Source organism: Lycium barbarum, chromosome 1 (genome assembly GCF_019175385.1).
Source record: "Lycium barbarum isolate Lr01 chromosome 1, ASM1917538v2, whole genome shotgun sequence".
NCBI classification, from domain to species: Eukaryota; Viridiplantae; Streptophyta; class Magnoliopsida; order Solanales; family Solanaceae; genus Lycium; species Lycium barbarum.
In genome coordinates, this window is record NC_083337.1 from 133,160,281 (window position 1) to 133,177,955 (window position 17,675).

Sequence of the window (17,675 nt, forward strand, 5' to 3'; positions counted from 1 at the left end):
ATGTCGAGAAATTCAAATTGAAAACTTAGACGCAAATATCATGATCGGAAGAGGTTTAGTTTCAAAGTTCAAAAGAGATTAAAAAAAAAACACTGAGAACGATCTAGAAAATCGCCAGCACAATAGAAAATTCGTGATGCATATTACAAATACGTAAATAAACAACAGATACGTGAAGGCACAAATTTACCAGATAGCAAAGATAACAGTGAAGTATTACTCTGTACCAAACTTTAGATAGTTAATTTCTTTATTTCCCTTGAGATCTTGAATTGCTATTTTAGAACAACAAAATTATCGAATGATCAAGTTAGATTGCTTTCAGAAAACAATGACCTGATTGAGTAGTTAAGATGGCCGCAAACTGTAATCATCAAGAAGCAATATTTATATTGCCCTTCACCTGGGAAAAAAAATTGCATGTTGAACTAATTGACTGTTTGGAGGAAGCAACATATTACCATAAGAAGAATTTGGAAAGGGCTGAAGCTGAAGAATAGAAATCTAAAACATTGTTGAAGCTTTAAAATTACATGCCAAACATTATAAAAGTTCCAAGAGAAAATGAATAAACATACGTTCTGAGAGTATTTAATTATACGTTCTTTGTAGATGAAAAGTCATGGGATTTGAAAGCATGTAGTCTCAGCTTTCATTTTATTGAATGCATTAGTCTTTACTTGAGAATGTATTTAAGACACTTTTAACTTTTTAAAAATAAGATAAACAGAAAAATTAGAGGAAAAAGTCAAAAAAGGAGGAAAAATATAAATGTCAATGGAAGTCATAGGTGCCATATAGGATTGTTTATGCCTAGCTTTATATTATATATAGATAGATTACGGGCTAATCTCTCTTATGATCGTACATTAATTCTTACATGCTCACTTTCTGAAAGCAATTATATATAGGGCGCCTTCTATATTCTCCCCTTTGTAATTTTTCCCCTTATTCTCATGACGATTCGAATAATTAGAAAGAGACAGCTTGCGAAGGTTGTACACCCAGCTAAAGAAAGAGTACCTGACGGTTAAAGTAGTTAAAATGATCATTGGAGTAAAGTTCGTTAGTGATACCATTCAATCCATATAAGTTTTAAGTTATAATTTGTTTAATTAAAATAGACCCACAAGGTTTATTGTCTGTAGCTCTTTAGTCCATAGAGTTAGTTACAATTTCCGCAGGCTTTTGTCCTTGCATACAATACAAATGCAGTGTAATTATTCCTTTAGATATTAATAAAACGGAAAAGGGTCAAATATACCCCCGTACTATTAGAAAAGGGTTAAATATATCCCTCGTTATACTTTTGGTCCAAATATACCCCTGTCGTTATACTTTTGGACCAAATATACCCTTCTCCTTCTACTTTGGCACAAAATAGCCCTTAATTTTAACGGAGAGACACATGTCAAGCTCAGAATGAAATGACCCGCCCCCAATTTTAAATATCCGATTTCCTTAGAAACCCACCTGTTTAACCTGACCCGACCCATTTTCTTTTCTTGTCATCTTCATCTTTTCTCTTAAGACCTAAATTTGAGCTTTCGTTGCCGAAAAGAATGGAATTCGCCGGAGATGCAAACTTTTGGCACTTGCTTCCAGGATCAGAGCAAGGAGAGTGGTTGTACAATCTTCTCTTTTACGTTTCTTAGGCTTATTTGGCAGCTAAAACTACATTAAAATCTAAAATCTCAAAGGAAAGACGACCCAAAAGAAAGCCCTGGGAAAAATGAGTCAAGTTGCTTATACTGAAGCAGAAAATACCATTGTTCATGATGTTCTTTGTATAATTATTCAAAGAAAATTCCCAGATACTGGGCCATTGATGACAACAAAATGATTAGAGACCATTTAAGATGCCTCACAGGTGAAATTTCAGTTAACCCAAGTGTACATGATTGTACGGATAGATAACAGTTTCAACTGTAAAATCTTGCTCTTTCCTTTTCTCAGTAATGATCTTTCGAGTTGACACCTCTTGTTTCAATAGAACATCTATTTACAATTGAAATAACTTTATGATCACCAATCTCAATTTCACTTATGCACGGCAGAGATAGTGGTAGGGAAACAATCTTTTTGGTTGACTTTTCATGATGCTAAAATGGACGAGCAGAATTATCAAATGCTTAAAGTTTGCATCTCTAGCGAATTCCATTTCTTGCCGGCTACGAACACTCAAATTTGGGTCTTAAGAGAAGAAGGCGAAGATGACAAGAAAAGAAAATGGGTCGAGTCGGGTTAAACGGGTGGGTTTCTAAGGAAATTGGGCATTTAAAATTGGGGGCGGGTCATTTCATTCTGAGCTTGACATGTGTCTCTCCGTTAAAATTAAGGGCTATTTTGTGCGAAAGTAGAAGGAGAAGGGTATATTTGGTCCAAAAGTATAACGATAGGGGTATATTTGGACCAAAAGTATAACGAGGGGTATATTTGACCCTTTTCTAATAGTACAGGGGTATATTTGACCCTTTTCCGTTAATAAAATTATCATATAGCTTTAATCTAGTTATAATTAGTTGTAGCTTCCTACTTCTCTTCCCAGCAAAAATTCTGGTTTTGCATCACATGAGCTTTTCTTACTCTATGGGTATCAATGGCGTCAGAAATGAAATAGATGACGGATATGATGCTTCAAATGTCGATGGAGATGACGAACATCACCAGAATTCATTTGACAATGTGATGACTAGGGTGACTCTGTTAAATGAATTTTGCTATCACATCTTCTTGAATGGCCTCAAAATGTAATTAAATCCTATTCTGCAGAACTATGGTCGAGATGTTCCATATGGACTAGTGCAATTAAAATCTCATATTATTCAAAGTACATGTGGTTCCTATATTTTTGGTACCAAATAGTACTACTTTATTCCACGATGTACATAAAAGATATTGAAAATTTGGCACCGTATGATAATTTAGCCATTACTTTGACTCCTTTTATGCAATTATGAACTCCACAGAACTTTATCAATTCCAACACAACTTATCCTTTTGGAGTTAACGTAACAAACTACGCGAGCCTCCCAACGTCCACTAAATGGCATAAAGTGATCCAAGTTAACGAAATTAGTACTAAGTAGTCCATATCCATGCTACAGACTAAAAAATTGGCATTTTTCATAATCGGATACTTCATCCACTAAACTAGCTTTAAGATTTAAAAAAAAAAAAAATTCTCTCTTTTAAAGTTTTATTTAATTACTTTCCCCAAATCCGTCTATTATAATACGAGAATCTTTAGGTTGATATTAATAAGAGCTCCTTGGGGATTTTTAAGGTTTTCAAACCCTGTAGTGGGTGAATTTATCATTGTTGTTTCTTGAAAATCCGAATCAATGATGGGAAGGAGGAATGCATTGAAGAAGATTGTCAAATCTTCATTTCTCCATGTAGATAAGGACTCTATTTCGATTGGGTGATATCGAATTTGGTTGTAAGCATTTTAAGGAACTTGAGTATCAATTCTGGAGGTGTTTAGAGACGGTTTGATGCGGATTTTAACTAGATTCCAGATTGAAAACTCAAGGTTTGAAGACGACTTCATATGTGTATCCCTCCATTGTAATTCGTGTATCTCCCACTTTACATTCGTTTATCTCCTGTATATCATGTATCTCTATGTATATTCATGAAAATCTATGTGACATATGGTGATATATTTACACAAATAGCTTCTCTTGAGGAAGTGGTGCAAGTTCATGAGAGGGAATTTGAACAAAATCCTACAGGGCTGAATAGAGAGAGGCTGCAGAGGGTACAAGCTGATTTGATTAGATTTTATGCTATTGAAGAGAAATTTTGGAAGCAAAAAGCTGGTATGCAGTGGTTTCAAGATGGGGACAGAAACACAAAATTCTTTCATGCTCATGTTAATGGAAAAAGGAGGAAATTACAATTGCAAAGAATTCAAGATCAAACAGGTACATGGTTAGAATCTGAAGAGGAGATAGCTCAGGAAGCAATCAGATTCTTCTCTGATCAATTTAGAGAAGAGAATAATCCTACTGACTTTTCTATGCTGGATAAGATTCCTAGAATGGTTACAGAAGATCAGAATCAGAAGCTTTATGAAATTCCGGAAGAAAAAGAAATTAAAAGGGCAGTATTTGGATTAAATGGGGATAGTGCAGGGGGTCCAGATGGATTTACAGGAAAATTCTTCGAAGCTTGTTGGGACACTATATCCAAAGACATGGTGAAAATGGTGAAATCTTTCTTCTGTGGACATGAAATACCTAGGTATATCACTTGTACCAACTTAGTTCTATTACCTAAGAAGAAAGAAATCAACACTTTTTCTGATATGAGGCCAATTAGTTTGAGTAATTTCACAAGTAAAGTGTGCTCAAGAATTCTGCATGAAAGGTTGGTACAGTTTCTACCTAATATTATTTCACCTCAACAATCTGGCTTTGTTAAAGGTAGAAGTATTGTAGAGAACATTGTACTGGTTCAAGAAATTGTACATGATATTCGAATTAGAGGAAAGTCTGCTAATGTGGTCATCAAGTTGGACATGGCTAAGGCTTATGACAAGGTATCATGGTTATTCTTGACTAAAGTGTTAAGGAAAATAGGATTTGGTGAATTCACCATTGATCTAGTGTTCAGAATCATTTCTAACAATTGGTATTCTATTTTGATCAATGGGCAACCACATGGTTTCTTCAGATCTTCAAGGGGGGTAAAGCAAGGGGACCCATTATCTCCTACTCTTTTTATACTTACTGCTGAATGTTTGTCTAGGGCCCTGAATGCATTGTTTAATGAAGCTAGCTACAAGGAGTATGGAATGCCAAAATGGAGTCCATATGTTAATCATTTGGCATATGCTGATGACACTATTATTTTTACTTCTGCTAATGAGGAATCTTTGAGGCTGGTTATGAAGACTCTAACAAACTATGAAAAGGTGAGTGGCCAGAGGATTAACAAACATAAAAGTGCAGTGTATATGCATCACTTGACCTCACAGAACATCAAGGAGGTGGTGCATAATGTTACTCAAATTCCAGAAAAAGAATTTCCTTTTACTTATTTGGGTGTGCCAGTGTATTATGGGAGGAGAATGAATATTCATTATAAAGAGCTGATTGAAAAGATTCAAAATAGGCTTAGCTCTTGGACTGGAAAGTTGTTATCTATTAGGGGGAGAACAACACTAATCAAGCATGTCTTACAAAGTATGCCCATCCACTTGTTATCAGCCTGTGACCCTCCTGATGGAGTACTTGCACAAATACACAGGTTGTTTGCAAAGTTTTTTTGGAGTAACTCAGTTGGTAATTCAAGCAAGCACTGGGCAACCTGGACAACTTTATGTCATCCAACAGAGGAAGGGGGTATGGGATTCATAAGTTTAAAAGATATGTCTAAATCCTTGTTTGCAAAACTGTGGTGCAACATGAGGACAAAGCAGTCCCTTTGGAGGACTTTTATGAGCAATAAATATTTGAAGAAGTTTCATGCAGTGATTGCTCTTATTAAGTTAGGTACTTATGTGTGGACGAAGATGATTAAGCATAGAGATGAGATTGAACATGAAATTTGGTGGAAGGTTCAACAAGGCAATTCCTATTTCTGGTTTGATAATTGGTCAGGTTTGGGAGCTCTTTATTATATTACTCCACCAAATTTTGTATGTGATCCAACCATTATTCTTGTAAAAGAAGCATCAAATGAAGGGCTTTGGGATGAGGAGATGCTTAGAAGAGCTCTTCCTGCAGAACTGGCTGATCATATTGTGCAGAATATTAAACCTCCAGATGAGAATATGCAGGAAGACAAGGCATACTGGAAGTTGGACACTAGAGGCAGGTTTACAGTAAGTTCTGCTTTTCAACTTCTAAGACAAAGAAGGGAATCTAGCATTCTTTATAAGCACATGTGGTTGGAAGGACTACCTATAAAGTTTTTTTTTTTTTTTATGTGGAAGTTTTGGAAATTTAAATTGCCTTTGGATGATAAATTGAAGAAATGGGGTCATCAATTACCTTCTAGATGTTACTGTTGCCAACACCCTGAAGTGGAAGATTTCTCTCATGTGTTCTTAAAATCACCAACTGCTCAGGCTGTTTGGAAGCATTTTTGTAATCCAGTTGGGATAAATATTGATAATCTACAGGTTACTCAAATAATCAATAGTTGGTGGGATATGCCTGGAAAGCCTCATGTCAAATGTATTTATCAAGCTATCCCTGCTATTATTACTTGGGAACTTTGGAAAAGAAGAAATACCATGAGACATGATGGGAAAGTATCAATCATTAAACTCATCTATCAAGTGATGCATACTTTGATTCAATTTATGAAAGTGAGAAGAAGGAACTTCAAATATGCACCTTATAGATGGAGTGTTGTTGTGGAAGCTCTACATAGATACTCTTCACATGTTAAAGTTATTCAAGTTCAGTGGAAGTTACCAGAAATGGGTTGGATTAAGGTTAACACTGATGGAGCTTCAAGAGGAAATCCTGGGAGAAGTGAATGGGCCTTTTGTGTAAGGAATGAGATGGGTAATGTGGTGCAAGCTCAGGCTAAAGAAATGAATGATCCTATGAGTACTAATACAGAGGCAGAAGCACTGGCTATTCTGCAAGCTCTTAGATATTTGAAGGACAATCAATTGGATAAAATCATGATTGAAACTGATTCTTTATTGCTAAGAAACATCATTCAGATGACTTGGGAGGTACCTTGGCAAATTGTTACCATGGTAGAAGAAATATGAAAGCTTATGGAGGGTAAAACTGTGGTGATTGAACATATATATAAAGAGGGTAATAAATTAGCAGATCATTTAGCTAATTTAGCTCTGGATAATGGAGATGTACTTTTCAACTCTTTTCAAGAGATGGGGTGTCAATGCAAAAGAATAGTGAACAGTGACAAGTTGCAATTGCCTTACCTAAGGATCAGGAAATGTTGAGGACACGTCAGTTCCTGTTGAGAAATATGAGGAATCCGAGGAGAATACCACACTAGGACTGAAGAAGAAAAGGAAGCTGCTGCCTCTCACTAAAGTTGACAACATGGGAATGAATGATGTCGCTTTTTTACTTTTATGATGCTGTGATTGTGCTGCTGTGATGTTTTGGTTAAGCTTTCATTTCAAAAAAGAAGAGAAAACGGAGAAGGTTGAGGACACGTCAGTTCCTGTTGAGAAATATGAGGAATCCGAGGAGAATACCACACTAGGACTGAAGAAGAAAAGGAAGCTGCTGCCTCTCACTAAAGTTGACAACATGGGAATCAATGATGTCGCGTTTTTACTTTTATGATGCTGTGATTGTGCTGCAAAAAAAAAAAATGTTGAAGCAGACAGACCTTAGAGATCTCCATAGGAGGACATTTCAAGATTGATTGGGGAAAGCATCTGAAATCTGAAGGCCCCACACCGTCTAGGCTTTCCATTTGCACTTTACTTTTCTTTCCATTTTATTGTCTTTTTGCTTTCGTTTGAGACTATCTGTTTTTTTTTTTGTTTAATCATAAATTAATAAAATAGTTGGTGGGTCCTCCCACTGACCTTAACTTTTTAAAAAAAAAAAAAAAACAAGGGATCTCAATTATATATACATTTTTGTAAATATATATATATATATATATTGATATACTGGATATACACATTTTGCAATGACATTGTTTTAGATATGATTTTTGCCTCCGAACCAATCCAAGTAACCAATAATCTTCCTCAAATTTTGCATATAGCATCATCCAGATGTTTCAAACCACTTTCAGCTATACACACTCACACCCGTTCAATCTAACAACAAAAAACGAAAGTTGAACGCATTTACCATTTTGACTAATGAATACATTAGATGCATATTTTGAAGCATAAAAGCAGGAAAAAAATATTGACTCTCCTATTATTGTTTCCGTTATTGGATATAATTATACATTGCTAATGGACTTTTGTTACTAAACCTATTCTTTAATGGACTTTTGTTACTAAACCTATTCTTTAGTAAAATATATGCTAATTTAACTGGAGATTATATAGACATCAATATTCCAAAACTATTCTAATCCTATGGAGGGCCAAAAAGGAAAAGATATAGTACTAGAAAAGACAGAAAACAAAAATAAATCATTTGACTGTTGGAATGCAACCTTATGAAGCACATAAATAGTTTACGTGCTAGAAACAACTGTCCTGCATAAGTAAGTCGGTGAACATTATGTTTATGAGTTTATCATTAACTAACTAGGAGACATTATTAAATAAAAATCAATCTTTTTTCTTCTACCAACGTTATATTCTATTCATGTGATTCTTCTTGTCAAGAACTCTTGAGTTGCTCTAATTTCCTTGCTACTTTCATGTTCTTTTTCTTTGTCACGTCCTCTTTTACTCTGTTGTTTTTATTTATTCTTAGTGACATTAAGATGAATGAAAGATATTTTTTCACGAATTTAAAGTTCGACATATCCGGCTAAATAATCTCTCTTCATATAAGAATTTCAAATTTATATATATACAACTCATTCAACAGATTTTTATAATATTTAAATCTTAAATTCTAAAAGACAATTTAGTTTACTCACACTTTGTACAACTATCACTAAATTTACTCTTCTTCCTTGTCTTGCAGTGCATAACTTCATCTAAATGAATTTTTATCTAATATAATCTTAGATAAATATACAATATATAGTCCTTTATGTTGCTCATCAACTTTCGTTCGATATACTATAATATCATATAATTATACAATATATGTTGCTATTTTCAAACGTTAAACCAAATAAATGAGAATTTCAAAACTATATGAAGTTATTTAAATGAAATAAAGTTATTAAGAAAGATTATCATATGCACAGAAAAGAAGAAGAAGTCATCTATCTATACAATTATCATAGGATTAGCCAGACTTGAAGAGTTTGGAATGACAACGGTTTAGTTTTCACGGTTGAGAGTATCACAAACATATCTATAAAAGAATATATCGAACGATGTGAGGAGTAGTTACAAAATATCCGCATAGCTGAATAGGAAAAACGAAATTTGAAGAAAATATTCACATATACACAAAAACAAAGCTAAATCTAAAATGAAGGTAGTAATCACATAAGAAAAAGGGATATTTGATGAAACTTAAAAAGGCTTAGTCCAGAAAGAAGACATATATGCAATTAAATATCCAGTTAGTCCGGAAATAATTATTCTGTCAATATATCTTTAAAGATCCACCAACACTTTTCAACGTAATTCTATAGAACCATTTCTCAATTACAACAATTGCCAATCCAACGTATCCTTTAATCAGCCAACACACACTGAAAGTAGCTTTCAAATCATCCTAAATTGGGAAGACATTTAAAGAAAGAACAATTCAATTATCCACAACACCAAAATCGCACAAATGCATGTATTATAGTTAAATAGTGAGGGGAAGTTTCAAATGCATGTATCATAGTTAAATAATGAGGGGAAGTTGAATAGATCTGGTAATCGGAGAATATGAAGATTGTTAAATCTCACAGGCAAATTAATATTTTCAACCAAAAAAAAAAAACTTGATGTAACATAGAACGAAAAAATGCAAAAATAAAACATAAATGAATAAAAGTTAATCTTAGAAGCTTGGAACGTAATATCCATGTCTGCTAGACTTCAAAGCTAGCCAACTACAACCTCATCAAACTAATAGATAAATAATATTCTCACAAATTAATAATTAAATAAATAAAATTACCATAAACTCTGTAATTCGAACAGAATCTCCAACAAAAAGAAAGAGATACCTATTGTATATCTTCACTTGTTCTTCGGCTGGAGAAATTTCAGTTTATCCATATAGATCGACATCTTTCACTTCTTCATTTTTATCCTTACTATTGTTGTTCAGATTATTTCAACACTATGGTATTCTGTTTGGTACTCGATATTGTTGAAATTTTCATGGACTGCTAGTCATGTAATGTCAAACACACCTTTAGATGAGAAGATATATATGTTTTTGATCTAAATGACTCAAATAAGAATGAGAATGCAATAATGAGATTATTACCTCCATTAAAGTGGAATATGAAAGGTTGTAGCATTCCGTAAAATGGAACATAAGAAGATTGTAACGGTTGGTCACAACCATTACCGTTCTTTCATTAATAATGGGTGGACATTATATTTAATTTATTAACCGAAAACAAAAATTTAACAGTGTACTATGGCAAGATAACCGTCACTTTGATGAGGAGAAAGAAGCACGATTAGCAATTGAAAGCTGATATGCTTTTCAATTCTCCACTATAATGCACAATAACTACTAAGTAGTTAATTCCTGTAAATACTTTAAATATGGGAAGTTGAAAAGAAATGAAAAATGTAGATTTTATGTCATTTTATAACTAGGAAAAAGTTTTAAAAAAAAAGAGAATAAAGATAAATAAAAATGGTGGCTATAGAGAGGTGTCACATCATCTTGTCTACACTTAACCTAACTTTATACTGTATATTGATTGATGATTTGACAGCTTCAACTTACATATTAAATGTACGAAGCTTTTTCATACGTTAATGATTTGTCCCTGCCTAATCAAGGAAACAGAATTTGGTAGATGGTCCTAAAAGCCACTTGGAAGGAAATTCATTACATAGTCTCAATGGTTTCATCCATTAAAAGCTAGTCTTATCACTCGCCTGTACCTTTTTCTTGCTTGTCATTACTCTCCTTCATTCTAACTTTTTAATTTAATTTATGTGATGAAATTTAACTTGATATGGAACTTAAATGAAATAAAAACTTGATATTTTTAAATATGCATGATATTTTAATGGCTATAGAAACATGCTACTAAGGAAAAGTGAACTATTTAAAATTAAATTACTTTCAAATAGAAAAACTTGTCTTTTTTTAAAACAAACTAATTAGGAATAATGCCAAGTAAAATAGGAGTGTAAATAAATTAGGCCACAAGTAGGCAGTAGCACACCTCAAGACCCATCGCAAACAAGTACCACCTAACAATCGATAACTTCTCTAGCCTCTATAAGTAAACTAAAGCCCAACGACTGTCTACTCAGCTTCCTAATTTGGAAGCTTTTCAAACTTAAAAATTCTTTTAGTTCGTATTCTTGAGAAGTAATTAAGTTTCTGAGTTTATGCAACTTTGCCAACTTCTTTACAATGGTACATACTTTCATCACGTTCACTACTTGATATGTTTCTTTACATTGCTCACAACAAATGTAGGCCTCTATTTCCTTTTCTTCCCATTCTTATTCTTCTCAATTTATAAACATTAATGTTAACCTTCCGTTAGAATAATTCGTATCAAGTCCTAGTACTATAGCACTAGGCTTTGCTGAGTATATTTACAAAAAAGAACACGGAAGTGCGATGTTAAAATATCAGTATTTGTTTTTGCCTCCGTTCGCGATCAAACTTAAATCCAACTAAATACTTTATATAATTCTAAGTAAAATATGATATGGGCCAACTCTTGCAAATAGTAGTCTTGGTAAAAATGAAAAGGCAGTGAAATATGTTGTTTAATTGACACAAACGGGAGAACCTTACCAAGACTTAATATGGTGCAAATCCTCAGATGGCCAAGACGTTCCCTATGGACTAGTGCCCTTAGAATCTAACATAAATCAAAGTATACTTTAAAAACTGTTAGCTAATAGTACTGCTTTATTCCACTGTGCAACTGGTTCCTCCGCTAGACCAATTGCGCTTGGCATAAAAAAGTCAGTGAGCATTATCAATTTGATTGAATGATGCGTCTATTACACCAAAATACAGATGAAGTAAGAAACTTTTTGCATGTTGTATAAATTAGAAATTAAACTTTTTGCATGTTGTAAAAATTTGTGCCCGTCTATTGTATATATAACTTTAATTGGCAAATAAAAAGTTGGTATATAGGGTACAAGCGAAGAAGTGATTGATCAGAAGGACAGATTAATCTCATATTCAACAATTTCATTTGGCAAAATCTAACTCTTGTCACGCTTATCATTAGCTTCCTCTAACTCGCTGTTAGTTGAATTAAGCCGCAATTAGTACACCTCATTAATACCCATCTTAACCCCGCCTAACAATAAATTTATTTTGGCAGAATACATCTACAACCACTTAAACTTACCAGTAAATTTCATTTAGACACTTGAAGCACGACATGTTTTTCTTGAGCATCTAAACATATGATAAAGTGTTCCTGTTAGACAGTTCCAACTAAAAAAAATTGAAAAAACCTTAGCATGTGTTTTCAAGCGCCCATTACGTAGATAAGCTAATAACTTAAAATATGTCACCTCCTTTAATTATACGTATTAACATCACTAAGTCTTATATCCTATTACGTGGCGCCTTTATGAGACTTCTTGGAAGGGTGACGTAAGGTGAAGCAACCGATGTTTCCAAAGTTACTATCCGCCAACTGGGGTCCCCTCCGTACCCTAGACGAGACTGTCAGTGCCGTACAGGAAAATCAATGTCAAGAGCAATTGAGAGAACATAAAAGTGAGTGAGAATGAGAAAGAAAGAAGGTTTGATTACAGTAATGAAAGCTATTACAATGAGAGCAAGCAGTGTCGAGGGGAAGAGACACTAGTACAGATAAGTGATTGCTGGCTTGAAAGTTTTTGACTGCTTGATCCCCCTATATATGCTTTAAAAATAAAAACCAAAGTTACAGGACTAGACATAACTTTGCTAGATAATCATACTAATAAATACAGAAAGTAAACTACTCTATATTTACATCAAAAGGGACCTAAACTAGAGCAGGTCCATGGGCACGCTCGGATCATGACGCTGTCGTGCGCGCAGGCCGTTGGGCGCGGCTACTGTAGCTGGGCGCTGGCACTGTAGCTGGGCGTTGGGCACGCGTTGGGGCTCGGCCAGTATAGGGACGCTATTGAGGGACATCGATGGGGTGACATAGGCAGAAGCAACCTTGTCACTTGGCCCAACCAAGACCACGGGGCTGTCCATGGCGCTAGGTGCTGAGAGGCTTGCCATGGTGCCATGGGGCACATCCAAGTGGTCATGGGGCATGGCTGGAAAGCCGCCCATGCCATTCTCCCCCACCTGAGTTGGCGATGTCCTCGGCGCTTTACTTGCAAGATACTTATCAATCAGTTTCTTATAGGATTTGAGGCTGGTACCTCTCTCCCACGTATTCTCTTCTGTGTCACATCCCTGCCATTTCACCAGGAACTCTTGGTGATCTTTCCTTGATGTATGTATGACTCGATCATTGATGATGACTTCTTCTACCCTTTTCCCAGTTGCTTGTGGGCCTCGAATACTGGGTATTGTGAGCTGGCTTCATGATGGGTCCTCTGCGTCTACTCGAAAAGGCTTTAGAAGAATGACATGGAAAACAGGATGAATCTTCCACCAAGTTGGGGTATCCACTCGATATGCTACCTTCCCAATGCGCCTTTCAATGGACAGAGGTCCAATGTATTTTTGCAATAGGCGTGGGTCATGACCCCTGCAAACATGTATCTCTTTAGGATCTTCACCATCACCTTGTCCCTAACCTGATATTCCACAAAGCGACGATTTTGATCTGCATGTCTCTTCATCCGTTTTTGCGCCTTCACAAGATAGCTCCATACTATCTCTAAATTCTACTTTCATTCTTTTGAGAAGCTAGCTGCTCGTGGATATTTTGACATATTTGGAGCATTCACAGTGTGTAGGAGTAGTGGTTGTTGTTCGGTAACAATTTCAAAAGCGCTCTTGTTTGTGCTAGAGCTCTTTTGTGAATTGAAACACAGTTGAGCTGCATCCAATAGCTTCACCCAATTCTTCGGTGAGCCGGTAATAAAATGCCAAAGATATTCCTCCAACATACCATTGAATCGCTTTTCCTGGTCATCGGATTGTGGGTGGAAACTAGAGATGTGACTCAATTTGGACCCTAGGCACTTAAAAAGCTGAGTCTAAAAGTTGCTAGTGAAGCGAGAGTGGCGATCACTAACGATGTCCTTGGGCAGACCCCAATACTTGACAACATGGGTGAAGAAGAGTCGAGTTGTATCTGCCACGCTCCAAAACCCACCCTAGATGTGACCGGCATCCGACGTCATGAACAACATGAGAAGAACCTAAAAGATGATGCAATAACAACACTTGAACCCACCAGGTTCAATATTCACCTCCAATAGTTTATAAAATAAATACAATCAAATCATGATATATGAATTAAATTGGCGAAAGTCTTTAATATTATAAAACTTAATCAAAACATGACGAATGCCCAAGAGTTAAACAAAACTCAGCAACTACCCGCAAGAATGTGTACTATGGAGCTTCTAAGATAAAAGAGTAATTGTCTAACACATCGGGACGCAGCCCGAAAAGAAAACTAGAATAAATAAATATGATAAGGGGTGTCCCACAAATGAACATGTGGGCTCACCAAGTCAGCAGCAATGTCAAGTCCTTCCTAAGCGTTTTGAGTATCAAGAACCTGCTTTTCTCCGTTACCTAAGTGAGTGTCTCGGGGACAATAATTAATATGATAATAAAGTAAAATAATACTTAAAGAAATCAGTTCTGAGGTTAGTGTGACACAATATGGAAACAACTATTCAGCTTGTTTATCTCAATGAAAAACAATTGTCAAAAACAGGTTATAAAGTCCTTGTCAAGTTCCAACCTTCAAATATGCCATTTAAGTTGATCATGATTGTTAATAACAGTTCCATTAAAAGATAGGAATATCACACTTGCCAATACAGGCCCAAAAATCAATCATAACGAAGGGATGACCTTTGAGGTTCCCTAATCATAGCAGCGCATCACACCGGAATATGAAATTCAACGGTGGCTATCCTTCCTCCCAAATATCTAGGCATAATCACGCCCTAGGTAGCGAGCCCGTAAGTGGCCACCCTTCCTCCCGAATGGCTAGGCATTATCACACTAGGATCCATAGTGACTACCCTTCCTCCCGAGTAGCTAGGCCAAATACAACAATCAAATTCATAGCATAGAAGCCGAATTATAGCATAGAAGCTAAATCATCACTTATCTTGGGTAGTCACATCAGCATTTAGCATTCAAGTTCCAAAATTCGTTATAGGGTATTTACATGAACTAATTAGTCTTTCAAGTATGAAGTTCACTCATCCATTAAGGGAATTTCTAGAATCATTTACTAAAATTTTAGTCTCATCATTAATCATCTCTTATAGAGGGAAGAAATCATAAATACATATATAGAATATACTACAAACAAGGTTTAATGTGGGCTTGTCCCTCACGCACACCAACCACAATCAACTCACATATTTAGTTTCCATACGATGTGTACAATTCACCTTTGTAGTCAAAAAGAGTTTTTGAAAAGAGACATACCTTAAATCCGTTAATATATGTTAAACGTAAGCTCCACGCTTTAAAGAATCATTCTACATCTAATTGAGGCTTGTATGATCAATAAGCTATAGATATTCACCAAATTCGCAGCTACTGTTCATAGCTTGAAACGCACTTCTCCGGATATCTAAATAAGCTCTCCACCGTTCACATTTAAGACCTATATGTTGTGACCACTCAGTTAAAATTTGGGCTCGATCCAACGGTTAGATTAGCGGTAAAAGTCAATTAAAGCTGACTCGTCGGAGAAACTTCTACAGCAAAAATACTAGGGTTTTGTCTTTAATAGAGTGCATCTAAATCAATCCTATTTCACGATTTTATTGACCATTCAATGTCTAGAACATAATAACAATTCCATATAATCCATCAATTTGAGGGGTTTACCTTTTTGAAGAAATCCCAAAGCTTCATCCCATGTTTGACCTTGAATGAAATTTCCACAATCTAGCGATTTCATGTAATGATTTGGTGTTAATCTAGTGTTAAGTTAATGTAATTGACTTAGGGATTTGAGTAAAAACTCACCTTAGGGGGTTGGTAGAAGCCTCTGATCGACGAACCCTCTCTTTAGGCGTTTTTGGGTTATATTTATATGTTATCATAAAGGCTTGGGCTTTAAAACCTAATCCTATAAGAATCGGGATTTCCATTTTACACGTCTTCAGTAAATCAATCATAACTTTTTACACAAACCTTCGTTTGAGCTCCATAATATATGGTTGGAAAGTTATTTCAAGGACCTACAACTTTTATGCTTTGAGTGTTCTCAAATTCCTAACGAAAATATCCAAAAAATGGCCATAAGTACAAACTGTCTCAGACTTAGACGAATTTAGAAGGCCTTAAAAACTTCACTTTTTGGTTTGACTTCAAAACGACTGTTTATCAACCAAATTAATCCCGAATGGATTAATATAGCTAAAATATTAACTTAATACTGGTTTTCATACATTTACACCTAACTCGAATTTACGGGATTTTCAGTAGCTTCCGCTGATATATACTCTAGGGCCGCAATAAATGTAGCATACTTAGAGAACTGATCGAACACAATCAAGATAGTCGTGAGATCTCCAACCTTGGTAAGACGGTGATGAAATCCAATGAAATGCTTTCCCAAGGCCTCTTTGGGACCGGTGATGGCTCCAACAGGACCACTTGTGTTAAGCGGTCAGACTTGTCTTTCTGTCATACTAGGCAAGTCTTGACATATTGAGCTACATCATCTGCCATCTAGGGCTAATAATAAGCACGACGAAGCAGTGCCATGGTACGTTCCTATCTTGGGTGGCCTGCCCATACAGTATCGTGGCATTCCATCAGAAGAGCCCTTCGCAGATCCCTGCCTTTGGGAACATAAACTCGGTTCCTTTTTGACTTCAGGAACCCATCTTCCATGTAGAACTAGTGAGTTTTTCCTTGACCTGCTAGTTCGACCAAGTACTGTGTAGAAGGACCCTTGGTGAGGAGGTCCTGGATTTGATCTTTTATGGTGGTGGCTACCTCACTCCCCCTAAGGGTGGCAAGTAGGCACACCGATGCTAGATCAGCACTTCAACTTAGTGCATCCGCAACGTGATTGGTCTTCCCACTTCGGTATTCCAGATTGAAGTGACATTCTGCTAGGAGTTCCAGCCATCTGGCCTGACGACCATTTAGCTTTGGCTAGGTCATGAAATGACTGAAAACCGTGTTGTCCGTCTTCACCACGAACAGGGTCCCCAGAAGATAGTGTATCCAAAGGCGTAAGTAGTGGACGACAACCAATAATTCCTTTTTGTCGGCGGCATAGCGCTGTTCCGCACCCTTCAACTTTCGGCTCTCATATGCAACCGGGTGCCCCTCCTTTAGTAAGACTCCACCCAATGCATAGTCAGAGATATCCATTTGTACTTCGAACGGTTTGGCCAAGTCAGGCAAAACCAAGACAGGGCTACTAGACATAGCTACTTTCAGTGAATGTAAGGCCTCTGCTCTCTTTGGCGCTCAATCTCAAGGTGTGATCTTAGGATTTCTGTTAACGGCAATGCAATGAGAGATTAGTTCTTGACGAACCAACGATAAAAGTTGCATAGGCCAAGGAACGCCCTCAAAGCGTAGATATCCTTTGGTGGAGGCCAGTCTGTGACAACCTGGATCTTTTGTTGGTCCATCTTGATACGCCCTTCTTTGATAACATGTCCGAGGAAGTCAATCTGTTTTTGGGCAAAGGAGCATTTAGATAACTTCACGTACAATTCATGCTCTCGCAATTGAGTTAGGATTTTCCTCAGGTGCTCCAGGTGTTCACCCAACGTTTTGCTATACACCACA